The 9,993-nt window shown below is 54.8% G+C and overlaps 1 long non-coding RNA gene across 1 annotated transcript; it reads left to right on the top strand.

Annotated features, from left to right (window-relative positions):
* Positions 1–276: 276 nt before the first annotated feature.
* Positions 277–9,790, top strand: LOC147084795 (uncharacterized). Its single transcript, XR_015075858.1, has 2 exons — positions 277–640; positions 9,371–9,790. It is a non-coding gene; the product is annotated as an uncharacterized LOC147084795 (long non-coding RNA).
* Positions 9,791–9,993: the final 203 nt, after the last annotated feature.

The raw sequence follows: 9,993 nt of genomic DNA, 5'->3' as shown, positions 1-9,993 counted from the left end.
TGGAGAGATCCTTGTCGGCCGGCAGGGACACGAGGGGCCGAATGAGCTCCTTCTGTGCCGTAGGTTTCTGTGACTGTGTGAATCGTTATTGCTGCCAATTCGCAGTCGATGCCTGTGAGTGTATTGGGTGTAATCCCTGAGCGCCCCTATCCCGGTTTTCCTTGAATTATTTCCCACTCTGCAGAATACTTTCCCATTTCTGTTCATGCTCCTTGATCATTTAGTTCCTCTTTGCTTCCCGAATTGTGTTATTCATTTCGTTCCCAACCTCTTTCTGTTCTCTGGTGTCACACCGCTCCTTTGCAGTGGATGTGCTCAGTGGCAGCCTTCACCGGGGCTTTCAGTTGTTGCCCTTGAACTCGTTATTCATCCGCGGGGTCTCGTTTCGGGCCAGGCTGTTCCTGTTTCTATAGAGGAACAATCTGTGTTTCACTGACGTGAGACCACATCTGAACTCCAACAGCCACTAGTTCCGATTCCCGGCCTCGGGCTGCTCGGGTGCTCAGCGTTTCCCCGAAGTCAGCTGACTGGAACTCCCCCTCTGGGACAGCGGGAGGGGGAGTCCGATGTTCCCTGGATCCGATATAAGAGGCGGGATCTGCCCAGTCGCCCCACTGTGACCGGACGGTGTCTCCAGACTGTGAGTATGATATTTATTGATTTTTATTGAGTAGATCGCACTCTCTCACCAGCCCTCTGGGGCACTCTCCAAACAATCTCCCTCTCTCTCTCACTCTGTCTCTCTCTCTCTGTCTCTCTCTCTCTCTCTCTCTCGGTCTCTCTCTGTCGGTCTCTCTCTCTCGGTCTCTCTCTCTCTCTCTCTCTCTCGGTCTCTCTCTCTCTCTCTCTCTCTCTCTCGGTCTCTCTCTCTCTCGCTCTCTCGGTCTCTCTCTCTCTCTCTCTCTCGGTCTCTCTCTCTTTCTTTCTCTCTCTCTCTCTCTGACTCTGTTGTTCTCTCTCTCTGTTGCTTTCTCTCTCTCTCTGTCTCTCTGTCTCTGTCTCTGTCTCTCTCTCTCTCTCTCTCTCTCTCTCTGTCTCTCTCTGTCTCTCTCTCTGTCTCTCTGTCTCTCTCTCGCTGTCTCTCTCTCTCTCTCTCGCTGTCTCTCTCTCTTTCTGTCTCTCTGTCTCTGTCTCTCTGACGCTCTCATTGCAAGTCGGGACTGGTCGGGAGCTGATGGTTTCTGAGCAGTCGCCGTGCCGAGAGAGAAAGAGTCTCGGACGATCAGGAGACACTCCCATGTTGTGTCAAAGAGATTTCAGAATGAGATCATCTCTCAGTTACTGAGTCCGAAACACACAGCGCAGCAGGGTATTGGGGGACGGAGGGATTGTAGGGCTGGAGGAGGTTACAGAGATAGGGAGGGAGCGAGGGGCCATGGAGGGATTTGAACAGGAGGATGAGAATTGTAGGGCTGGAGGAGTTTACAGAGATAGGGAGGGGGGCGAGGGCCATGGAGGGATTTGAACAGGAGGATGAGAATTGTAGGGCTGGAGGAGTTTACAGAGATTGGGAGGGGGCGAGGGCCATGGAGGGATTTGAACAGGAGGAGGAGAATTGTAGCGGCTGGAGGAGGTTACAGAGATAGGGAGGGGGCGAGGGGCCATGGAGGGATTTGAACAGGAGGATGAGAATTGTAGGGCTGGAGGAGTTTACAGAGATAGGGAGGGGGGCGAGGGCCATGGAGGGATTTGAACAGGAGGATGAGAATTGTAGGGCTGGAGGAGGTTACAGAGATAGGGAGGGGGCGAGGGGCCATGGAGGGATTTGAACAGGAGGATGAGAATTGTAGGGCTGGAGGAGTTTACAGAGATAGGGAGGGGGCGAGGGGCCATGGAGGGATTTGAACAGGAGGATGAGAATTGTAGGGCTGGAGGAGTTTACAGAGATAGGGAGGGGGGCGAGGGCCATGGAGGGATTTGAACAGGAGGATGAGAATTGTAGGGCTGGAGGAGGTTACAGAGATACGGAGGAGGCGAGGGCCATGGAGGGATTTGAACAGGAGGATGAGAATTGTAGCGGCTGGAGGAGGTTACAGAGATAGGGAGGGGGCGAGGGGCCATGGAGGGATTTGAACAGGCGGATGAGAATTGTAGGGCTGGAGGAGTTTACAGAGATAGGGAGGGGGGCGAGGGCCATGGAGGGATTTGAACAGGAGGATGAGAATTGTAGGGCTGGAGGAGTTTACAGAGATTGGGAGGGGGCGAGGGCCATGGAGGGATTTGAACAGGAGGATGAGAATTGTAGGGGCTGGAACAGGTTACAGAGATAGGGAGGGGGCGAGGGGCCATGGAGGGATTTGAACAGGAGGATGAGAATTGTAGGGCTGGAGGAGGTTACAGAGATAGGGAGGGGGCGAGGGCCATGGAGGGATTTGAACAGGAGGATGAGAATTGTAGGGCTGGAGGAGGTTACAGAGACAGGGAGGGGGCGAGGGGCCATGGAGGGATTTGAACAGGAGGATGAGAATTGTAGGGGCTGGAGGAGGTTACAGAGATAGGGAGGGGGCAAGGGCCATGGAGGGATTTGAACAGGAGGATGAGAATTGTAGGGCTGGAGGAGGATACAGAGATAGGGAGGGGGCGAGGGCCATGGAGGGATTTGAACAGGAGGATGAGAATTGTAGGGCTGGAGGAGGTTACAGAGACAGGGAGGGGGCGAGGGGCCATGGAGGGATTTGAACAGGAGGATGAGAATTGTAGGGCTGGAGGAGGTTACCGAGATAGGGAGGGGGCGAGGGGCCATGGAGGGATTTGAACAGGAGGATGAGAATTGTAGGGGCTGGAGGAGGTTACAGAGATAGGGAGGGGGCAAGGGCCATGGAGGGATTTGAACAGGAGGATGAGAATTGTAGGGCTGGAGGAGGATACAGAGATAGGGAGGGGGCGAGGGCCATGGAGGGATTTGAACAGGCGGATAAGAATTGTAGGAGCTGGAGGAGGTTACAGAGATAGGGAGGGGACGAGAGCCATCGAGGGATTTGAGCAGGACAATGAGAATTGTCGGGCTGGAGGAGGTTAGAGAGAAAGGGAGGGGGCGAGGGCCATGGAGGGATTTGAACAGCAGGATGAGAATTGTAGGACTGGAGGAGGTTACAGAGATAGGCAGGGGAAGAGGGCCATGGAGGGATTTGAACAGGAGGTTGAGAATTGTAGGGCTGGAGGAGGTCACAGAGATAGGGAGGGGGCGAGGGCCATGGAGGGATTTGAACAGGAGGGTGAGAATTGAAGGGCTGGAGGAGGTCACAGAGATAGGGAGGGGGCGAGGGACCATGGAGGGATTTGAACAGGAAGGTGAGAACTGTAGCGGCTGGAGGAGGTTACAGAGAGAGGGAGGGGGCGAGAGCCATGGGGGGATTTGAACAGGAGGATGACAATTGTAGGGCTGGAGGAGGTTACAGGGATATGGAAGGTGCGAGGGCCATGGAGGGATTTGAACAGGAGGAAGAGAATTGGAGGGACTGGAGGAGGCTACAGAGATAGGAAGGGGGTGAGGGCCATGGAGGGATTTGAACAGGAGGTTGAGAATTGCAGGGCTGGAGGATGTTACAGAGATAGGGAGGGGGCGAGGGGCCATGGAGTGATTTGAACAGGAAGATGAGAATTGTAGGGCTGGAGGAGGTTACAGAGATAGGGAGGGGGCGAGGGCCATGGAGGGATTTCAACAGGAGGATGAGCATTTTAGGGCTAGAAGAGGTTACAGAGATAGGGAGGGGGCGAGAGCCATGGAGGGATTTGAACAGGAGGATGAGAATTGTAGGGCTGGAGGAGGATACAGAGATAGGGAGGGGCCGAGGGCCATGGACGGATTTGAACAGGAGGAAGAGAATTTTAGGGCTGGAGGAGTTTACAGAGATAGGGAGGGGGCGAGGGGCCATGGAGGGATTTGAACAGGAGTATGAGAATTGTAGGGGCTGGAGGAGGTTACAGAGATAGGGTGGGGGCGAGGGGCCATGGAGGGATTTGAACAGGAGGATGAGAATTGTAGGGGCTGGAGGAGGTTACAGAGATAGGGAGGGGGCGAAGGCCTAGGAGGGATTTGAACAAGAGGATGAAAATTGTAGGGCTGGAGGAGGTGACAGAGATAGGGAGGGGGCGAGGGCCATGGAGGGATTTGAACAGGAGGATGAGAATTCTAGGGGCTGGAGGAGGTTACAGAGATAGGGAGGGGGCGAGGGCCATGGAGAGATTTGAACAGGAGGATGATAATTGTAGGGGCTGGATGAGGTTACAGAGATAGGGAGGGGGCGAGGGCCATGGAGGGATTTGAACAGGAGGATGATAATTGTAGGCGCAGGAGGAGATTACAGAGATAGGGAGGGGGCGAGGGGCCATGGAGGGATTTGTACAGGAGGATGAGAATTGTAGGGGCTGGAGGAGGTTACAGAGATAGGGAGGGGGCGAGGGCCATGGAGGGATTTGAACAGGAGGATGAGAATTATAGAGGCTGGAGGCGGTTACAGAGATAGGGAGGGGGCGAGGGTCCATGGAGGGATTTGAACAGGAGGATGAGAATTATAGAGGCTGGAGGAGGTTACAGAGATAGGGAGGGGGCGATGGCCATGGAGGGATTTGAACAGGAGGATGAGAATTATAGAGGCTGGAGGAGGTTACAGAGATAGGGAGGGGGTGAGGGCCATGGAGGGATTTGAACAGGAGGATGAGAAATATAGAGGCTGGAGGAGGTTACAGAGATAGGGAGGGGGCGAGGGGCCATGGAGGGATTTGAACAGGAGGATGAGAATTGTAGGGGCTGGAGGACGTTACAGAGATAGGGAGGGGGCGAGGGGCCATGGAGGGATTTGAACAGGAAGATGAGAATTGTAGGGGCTGGAGGAGGTTACAGAGATAGGGAGGGGGTGAGGGCCATGGAGGGATTTGAACAGGAGGATGAGAAATATAGAGGCTGGAGGAGGTTACAGAGATAGGGAGGGGGTGAGGGCCATGGAGGGATTTGAACAGGAGGATGAGAATTGTAGGGGCTGGAGGAGGTTACAGAGATAGGGAGGGGGTGAGGGCCATGGAGGGATTTGAACAGGAGGATGAGAATTGTAGAGGCTGGAGGAGATTACAGAGATAGGGAGGGGGTGAGGGCCATGGAGGGATTTTAACAGGAGGATGAGAATTGTACGGGCTGGAAGAGGTTACAGAGATAGGGAGGGGGCGAGGGCCATGGAGGGATTTGATCAGGAGGATGAGAAGTTTAGGGGTTGGAGGAGGTTACAGCGATAGGGAGTGGCGAGGGTCGTGGAGGGATTTGAACAGGAGGATGAGAATTGTACGGGCTGGAGGAGGTTGCAGAGATAGGGATGTGACGAGGGCCATGGAGGGATTTCAACACGAGGATAAGAATTGTAGCGGCTGGCGGAGGTTACAGAGATAGGGAGGGGGGGGCCAGGGCCGTGGAGTGATTTGAACAGGAGGATGAGAATTGTAGGGGCTGGAGGAGGTTACAGAGATAGGGAGGGGGCGAGGGCCATGGAGGGGTTTGAACAGGAGGGTGAGAATTGTAGCAGCTGGAGGAGTTTACAGAGATAGGGAGGGGGCGAGGGCCATGGAGAGATTTGAACAGGAGGATGAGAATTGTAGGGGCTGGGGGAGGTTACAGAGATAGGGAGGGGCGAGGGCCATGAAGGGATTTGAACAGGAGGATGAGAATTGTAGGGACTGGATGAGGTTACAGAGATAGGGAGGGGGCGAGGGGCCATGATGGGATTTGAACAGGAGGATGAGAATTGTCGGGCAGGAGGAGGTGACAGAGATAGGGAGGGGACCAGGGGCCATGGAGGGATTTGAACAGGAGGATTAAAATAGTAGGGCTGGAGGAGGTTACGGAGATTGGGAGGGGGCGAGGGCCATGTAGGGATTTGAACAGGAGGATGAGAATTGTCGGGCTGGAGGAGGTTACAGAGATAGGGAGGGGGCGAGGGCCATGGAGGGATTTGAACATTAGGATGAGAATTGTAGGGGCTGGAGGAGGTTACAGAGATAGGGAGCGGGCGAGGTCCATGGAGGGATTTGAACAGGAGGATGAGAATTGTCGGGCTGGAGGAGGTTACAGAGATAGGGAGGGGGCGAGGGCCATGGAGGGATTTGAACAGGAGGATGAGAATTTTAGGGACTGGAGGAGGTTACAGAGATAGGGAGTGGGCGAGGGGCCATGGAGGGATTTGAACAGGAGGATGAGAATTGTGGGGCTGGAGGAGGTTACAGAGATAGGGAGGGGGCGAGGGCCATGGAGGGATTTGAAGAGGAGGATGAGAATTGTAGGGTTGAAGGAGGTTACAGAGATAGGGAGGGGGTGAGGGGCCATGGAGGGATTTGAACAGGAGGATGAGAATTGTAGGGCTGGAGGAGGTTAGAGAGATAGGGAGGGGGCGAGGGCCATGGAGGGATTTGAACAGGAGGATGAGAATTGTAGGGCTCGAGGAGATTAGAGAGATAGGGAGGGGAGCGACATCCATGGAGTTATTTGAACAGGAGGATGAGAATTGTAGGGCTGGAGGAGGTTACAGAGATAGGGAGGGGGGCGAGGGCCATGGAGAGATTTGAACAGGAGGATGAGAATTGTAGGGGCTGGAGGAGGTTACAGAGATAGGGAGGGGGCGAGGGCCATGGAGGGATTTGAACAGGTGGATGAGAATTGTAGGGGCTGGAGGAGGTTACAGAGATAGGGAGGGTGAGGGGCCATGGAGGGATTTGAACAGGAGGATGAGAATTGTAGGGGCTGGAGGAGGTTACAGAGATAGGGAGGGTGAGGGGCCATGGAGGGATTTGAACAGGAGGATGAGAATTGTAGGGCTGGAGGAGGTTACAGAGATAGGGAGGGGGCGAGGGGCCATGGAGTGATTTGAACAGGAGGATGAGAATTGTCGGGCAGGAGGAGGTTACAGAGATAGGGAGGGGGTGAGGGGCCATGGAGGGATTTGAACAGGTGGATGATAATTGTAGGGTTGGAGCAGGTTACAGCGATAGGGAGGGGGCGAGGGCCATGGAGGGATTTGAACAGGAGGATGAGAATTGTAGGGTTGGAGGAGGTTACAGCGATAGGGAGGGGACGAGGGCCATGGAGGGATTTGAACAGCAGGATGAGAATTGTAGGGGCTGGAGGAGGTTACAGAGATAGGGAGGGGGCGAGGGCCATGGAGAGATTTGAACAGGAGGATGAGAATTGTAGGGCAGGAGGAGGTTACAGAGATAGGGAGGGGGTGAGGGCCATGGAGGGATTTGAACAGGAGGATGAGAATTTTAGGGCTGGAGGAGGTTACAGAGATAGGGAGGGGGTGAGGGGCCATGGAGGGATTTGAACAGGTGGATGAGAATTGTAGGGGCTGGAGGAGGTTACAGCGTTAGGGAGGGGACGAGGGCCATGGAGGGATTTGAACAGCAGGATGAGAATTGTAGGGGCTGGAGGAGGTTACAGAGATAGGGAGGGGGCGAGGGCCATGGAGGGATTTGAAGAGGTGGATGAGAATCGTAGGGGCTGGAGGAGGTTACAGAGATAGGGAGGGTGAGGGGCCATGGAGGGATTTGAACAGGAGGATGAGAATTGTAGAGGCTGGAGGAGGTTACAGAGATAGGGAGGGGGGCGAGGGCCATGAAGGGATTTGAACAGGAGGATGAGAATTGTAGGGCAGGAGGAGGTTACAGAGATAGGGAGGGGGTGAGGGCCATGGAGGGATTTGAACAGGAGGATGAGAATTTTAGGGCTGGAGGAGGTTACAGAGATAGGGAGGGGGTGAGGGGCCATGGAGGGATTTGAACAGGTGGATGAGAATTGTAGGGGCTGGAGGAGGTTACAGAGATAGGGAGGGTGAGGGGCCATGGAGGGATTTGAACAGGAGGATGAGAATTGTAGAGGCTGGAGGAGGTTACAGAGATAGGGAGGGGGCGAGGGCCATGGAGGGATTTGAACAGGAGGATGAGAATTGTAGGGGCTGGAGGAGGTTACAGAGTTAGGGAGGGGGTGAGGGCCATGGAGGGATTTGAACAGGAGGATGAGAATTGTAGGGACTGGAGGAGGTTACAGAGATAGGGAGGGGGCGAGGGCCATGGAGGGATTTGAACAGGTGGATGAGAATTGTAGGGGCTGGAGGAGGTTACAGAGATAGGGAGGGGGTGAGGGACCATGGAGGGATTTGAACAGGAGGATGAGAATTGTAGGGGCTGGAGGAGGTTACAGAGTTAGGGAGGGGGCGAGGGGCCATGGAGGGATTTGAACAGGAGGATGAGAATTGTAGGGACTGGAGGAGGTTACAGAGATAGGGAGGGGGCGAGGGCCATGGAGGGATTTGAACAGGTGGATGAGAATTGTAGGGGCTGGAGGAGGTTACAGAGATAGGGAGGGGGTGAGGGACCATGGAGGGATTTGAACAGGTGGATGAGAATTGTACGGGCTGGAGGAGGTTACAGAGATAGGGAGGGGGTGAGGGCCATGGAGGGATTTGAACAGGAGGATGAGAATTGTAGGGGCTGGAGGAGGTTACAGAGATAGGGAGGGGGTGAGGGCCATGGAGGGATTTGAACAGGTGGATGAGAATTGTAGGGGCTGGAGGAGGTTACAGAGATAGGGAGGGGGCGAGGGGCCATGGAGGGATTTGAACAGGTGGATGAGAATTGTAGGGGCTGGAGGAGGTTACAGAGATAGGGAGGGGGTGAGGGGCCATGGAGGGATTTGAACAGGTGGATGAGAATTGTCGGGCTGGAGGAGGTTACTGGGATAGGGAGGGGGCGAGGGTCATGGAGGGGTTTGAACAGGAGGATGAGAATTGTCGGGGCTGGAGAAGGTTACAGAGATCGGGAGGGGGCGAGGGCCATGGAGTGATTTGAACAGGTGGATGAGAATTGTAGGGGCTGGAGGAGGTTACAGAGAAACGGAGGGGGTGAGGGGCCATGGAGGGATTTGAACAGGTGGATGAGAATTGTCAGGCTGGAGGAGGTTAGAGAGATAGGGAGGGGACGAGGGCCATGGAGGGGTTTGAACAGGAGGATGAGAATTGTCGGGGCTGGAGAAGGTTACAGAGATCGGGAGGGGGCGAGGGCCATGGAGTGATTTGAACAGGAGGATGAGAATTGTAGGGCTGGAGGAGGTTACAGAGATAGGGAGGGGGCGAGGGCCATGGCAGATTTGAACAGGAGGATGAGAATTGTAGGGGCTGGAGGAGGTTACAGCGATAGGGAGGGGGCGAGGGCCATGGAGGGATTTGAACAGCAGGATGAGAATTGTAGGGCTGGAGGAGGTTACAGAGATAGGGAGGGGACGAGGGCCATGGAGGGATCTGAACAGCAGGATGAGAATTGTAGAGCGTCAGAATAGTCGAGTCTGGAGGTAACAAAGGCATAACCCCAATTCCACTCTCCTTCCCTCACCCAGGGTCGATTTGCCAGCAGAGACTGGTCTTCTGTCTCCGATATCTCAGCTCGTGATCTCAGAGACTTCCGTTGAACCCCTGAAAAATGTCCCAGGTCAGAGTGAAGAGCGAATGCGACCAGGCCGTGTCGGTCACAATGATTGGGTGCGAGCCCGCGAGGTTCGAGCTGAAGAAACATGAGACGCAACTGGTCAAGACCTCTTCGGGAAAAGCGACGATCACGGCCAAGGGGGAAAACACGGTCTGTCCATGCACAAAGACTTTCACCGATCCCAGAAACATCCTGATCAAGAGTGTGACTGGCGAGAGTGGAATGGAGATTACACAGAAAGATTGATTGGTGAACCGTCAACCATCGCATCCCCCAGGGCAAGAATCTCACGTTGTCCCGCGTACCATAATAAAAAGATCAATTAATCTTTCCTCCTGTGCCTCCTTCTTCAACACCAGGTTTCAACACATCATGTCGGAAACAGAATCGAACAATGTCGAGGGAACAGGGTGGGGCAGTGTGTGCGACACCAGTACTGAGGGAGTGTCGCACTGTCGGAGGGGCAGTAGTGAGGGAGCGCCGCACTGTTGGAAGCGCAGTACTGAGGGAGCGCCGCACTGTCGGAGGGGCAGT

This window comes from Somniosus microcephalus, unplaced genomic scaffold (assembly GCF_052327205.1).
Source record: "Somniosus microcephalus isolate GS21.2 unplaced genomic scaffold, FLI_Smic_1.0 unresolved_chr9, whole genome shotgun sequence".
In the NCBI taxonomy this organism is placed as follows: Eukaryota; Metazoa; Chordata; class Chondrichthyes; order Squaliformes; family Somniosidae; genus Somniosus; species Somniosus microcephalus.
Note: the sequence above shows the minus strand (reverse complement) of the source record. Positions and strands in the feature narration are given on the sequence as shown.